This window comes from Aptenodytes forsteri, unplaced genomic scaffold (genome assembly GCF_000699145.1).
Source record: "Aptenodytes forsteri isolate BGI_AS27 unplaced genomic scaffold, ASM69914v1 Scaffold195, whole genome shotgun sequence".
NCBI classification, from domain to species: Eukaryota; Metazoa; Chordata; class Aves; order Sphenisciformes; family Spheniscidae; genus Aptenodytes; species Aptenodytes forsteri.
In genome coordinates this window covers 4365655-4369633 of record NW_008795317.1, presented here as the reverse complement: position 1 = coordinate 4369633, position 3979 = coordinate 4365655, and the positions used below count along the sequence as shown (strand labels likewise).

General features: G+C 48.7%; 1 non-coding gene across 1 annotated transcript; it reads right to left on the bottom strand.

The window, feature by feature from the left end:
- Positions 1 to 3699: 3699 nt before the first annotated feature.
- On the bottom strand, positions 3700 to 3793 carry TRNAI-UAU. The gene is made up of 2 exons: positions 3756 to 3793; positions 3700 to 3735 (listed from the first exon to the last, which is right to left on the bottom strand). It is a non-coding gene; the product is annotated as a tRNA-Ile (tRNA).
- Positions 3794 to 3979: the final 186 nt, after the last annotated feature.

Here is a 3979-nt window from a genome sequence, read left to right as displayed (position 1 = left end):
TTTTCACTTTGTGGGACCACAGTGCCATCTATTGGAAAAGTTGTGAAGAGCAGACCCTCATTGGCTATTTACTATGTGTAAAGTTAAGACTAAAAATATTTTTTACTTCGGTCTCAAAACAATTAGGTGGGACAAGTCTTTATCATAGGCTTTTATAGGCATCTGTTAGGATATGCAAGCCCCAATACTATGGAAAGTTCCTGACATACATTCAAAAGACACTTAAGTTAAGCAAAAGCTTAAGAGCCTCACAAACACCAAAACTGTACTAACATACCAGAAACAAAAGTTGCCACTTTTAGAAATCAACATCAGGAAGGGCTATCCTGCATGAGCCTGTCTTTCCTTCTCCTAGATCCTGCATCTCCCATTCCAGTGGGACTCCCTGTTTGAGCAAGATCATATAGGCATAAACACAAAGCCTGCTCCCTAACCTGATTACTGTTAATTCTCCACAATCAGGCAATAGCTAGGTCTTTGTAAATTCTCCCTCCAACAATAAGCAACAGGCACATAAAGTTTATCTGCATCTGTAAGCAAGCCCTCTTTCTTTCCACAGTCAGTGGGAACTCAGAGCAGCCAGAATAAGCCTACAAAGTATGCATAGTCCATACTCAACGTTAAATGAAGAGCAACACAAATTTTAAGAAGAGGGACCTTTTTAAAAGGGACCCTGGAAGGATTTCAGAGGAGCTGGGGAGATGCAGGCCTGCAAGCATGCCATCCACACCACACAACTTACTTAACAGAGAAATAACGAACATGGCATAGGCTAGAAGAGGCAGGCCCCTAGGTAAACTTGGGCAGCATGGAAAACTCACCATGAGGAAACCTTTCCTCCCGAGGGCACTTCCAGCAGCACCTATGGCCTGTCCAAGGCCCTCGCCAGCTGACAGCAGCCCCCAGGCTGAGGCTGCCTGCAAGGACAGTGATGAACGCCAGGCAGTAGCTCAGAGGAGGGAGGACAAGCTCTGGCAGTTGGTTTTCAAAAGGAAAACGAGGCACAGGTGAACCACATTATGATTTGGGGAAGAGGTGGGAGGGGGAAGGAGGGATTACCTCTCTCTAGATCACGAGTACAGCTGGCACTTTGCATCACTCACACACAGGTGTTTTCTAAATACATCATCTGCGTACATTAAAGATTTAGAAAATAAGATAGCACTCACAGACATTGGGAGCTCTCCCATAATGGTGTAAAGGTATCTTTAGACATACCTATATTGATATACATACATATATAAATACACACCTTTTATATATATAAGCCACTGCCAACTAGCATTAAAGCATTAACCAACAACTCAAGACCAAAAAGCCCAACAACAGAACACCTTCGTGTAAACAAAACCATACGCTTTCTTTTCGTATGCCTGTAAGACACCTAATTTTCAAGCGACAGCCCAGGGCACTCCACACTTCACCCTGTCAGAGCTGGCGAGGCCATGACAGCGGCACCATGGCTGCCCCAGCTCAGCGCCACATGAGGACAGGCTCCTCACGTACCCTCAAGAAACCACTCCGAGGCCCAAACCTCATTCCCCCCTCCCCAGGCTTGGCTGCTCCACCCAGGGGCACCCAGACTCACCTCCTCCCCGCAGCAGCCCCCTGGGGAAGTAAATAAAACACAGCAACATGGCACCCTTCTCCCTCAGGCTCTGTGAGACCTCCCCAGCACCAGCCCCGCAGCAGCACCTCCACGGGGCTGGGGCGGGAGGAGGCCCCAGCACCATCCCTGCCCAGGTGCCCACAGCCAGGCCACAATGAGCTGCACTGCTCCACGGGAGTTTATTCCATCTTATTTCACAGCCCTGCCTCCTTCAGGAAGACCTCATGCTTTAGCAGCAGTTCACTTTATTTTGTAAATACCCATTGGATAAATAACATTCTTTCACTGTACAGGGATTTCTAGTAAACCCCCATAAATTGTCCTCATTTAGCACGATTTTCAGTGTGAAATCCCCAATTCAGAACATTTCCCTCAGGTGTCAGGCATAGGAGTCAATCAGGAGGTAAGGCCTCTGCTGCAGGAATGCAAACAAGTGTTGCCTCACATGGTGATTTTGGTCTTTCTTTTCCTTTTTTTTCTTTCAGAGGCAAAACAAAAATCATCTTGGAGCGAGAGTAAAAGCCAAGGTAGGACCAAGGGGATGAAGAAGTTCTTGTGGTGAAGGCCACAGCACTGTGCAGCTCTCACTGCTTGTCCCGGCTGCTCTCCAGCACCGTAGAGGCAAGTTGCAAAAAAAGCTGTCAATGCAATGAACAGCATCTGCTTCATGCACCTCGTCTTTGGCAAAAATTGCACGATAACCACCCCAGCACACCCAAGCAAGACCTCAAATGCAAACCTCCTTGGTGGGGGAGCTCAGGAGCCACCGCCTGTGCCTGGAGGCACACAGGGATGTGGGGAAGGGGGAGAGGGAGGAAGGAGCAGCACTGTCCCCACTCCATTTCTGAAAAAAGTGGTCTCTGTCCAGGGAATGGAGTCCCACTCCCTCTGCTAGGTTTTTCCTTCTAGTTACACAAAAGCAGCATTTTCATTTTTTAGTATTTCTAGTACCTCTGCAAATACTCCTCTGTACTGTCAGTACTTCTCAGCACTGGGACGTGGCACTCCTGCATGAAGGAGAAAACGTGAAACTCACTGCAAGCAAAGGTTGAATTTTATTTACCCTTCGATATATTAACAGATCTCTTGTTGATTTAGACTTCCTTATACTAATATGGCACATGCTTCAGGTATGACTGCACTGTCACTGAAATCAATGGCAAAGTTAATGCAAAATTCAGAGGGGACAAAGCGGTAACTAGAATAGGGAAGAAGTGGTAATTAAAAACCTTAAAGTGGCATTTCAGGGAGTCAACGCCTGCAGTACAGACACTAATGGGCTGATTTAGGCAAGAAAGGCGCCTCTGGCTGCCTGATATTGAGGGTCTCACTGAACTTCTTTATATAAATTGCACTGTGAAAGTAACAGACTAGATGATGCTAGCATAGAGGTGGGTTCACAAGATCTGGGCCTAAACACTCAGGCAGTGTCCCCCAGCTTTCTTTTCAGGAAGTTGCCCTTTTCCCATGGCCCTGCCGCCTCTCAAGTTGTGAGAAGAAATCTGAAATTATTTGAATTATTTTTCTTCCTGCTTCGGCCCACACATTTGTAAAGAATTTCCAAGGTAATCAGCAATTACAAAGACTCTTGCTGCCGAAGAAGGCAAAGTAAGGGTGGAGATTTTGTTACCCTTCAGTTTTAGTGACCGCACCAGTCCATATTTACTTGCACTTTGTATTAAACAACACAGTATAAAATAACCTTTATTTCCTGCAAGTTCACAGAAGCAGCTCTCACCAGGAAAGTGTTCGTTATTCCACACCGACAAGCTGCTCTGAACACACAGAACTTATGTTGATATGTGAGCACGTATAACCAAACATATACTCGCAAACCGTGACAAGAAGCAGCCCCAGGCGAGCGCTCCCTTTGTGTACCGGGTTGACTGCCACCAGCCACTTTGCACAGCGAGGCGTGCCCCACCTCTCCAGCACACCGAACACCCACAGCAGCACGGCCCGGCAGGGTGCACGCGTGCGGGCCCACGCTGCCGCCACGCCTGCATAATTTTTCCGTGAACTTTTTTCTTTCTTCCTCCGGAGCGCGGCCAAGTCCCAAAAAAGCCCGTTTTCTCTCCCAAAAAGCTGTGTGCTCCAGGTGAGGCTCGAACTCACAACCTCGGCATTGCTCGGCTTTGTACTGCTGTATAAGTACCGCGCGCTAACCGATTGCGCCACTGGAGCCCTGACACCAACTCCTCCCGAACGGTTTATCAAGGGCTCGCCCGCCCCGAGCAGGGGAATGGCGCCGCGACAGCTGCCTGCGCCCCGCGCGGGGCAGCGGCCCTGGGCCGCCCCGGTTCTCTGCCTGGGCCGCGCTCTCGTCGTTAACGGCCGTCAACAGCGGCGCGGGGAGGGGAGAAGGAAGTT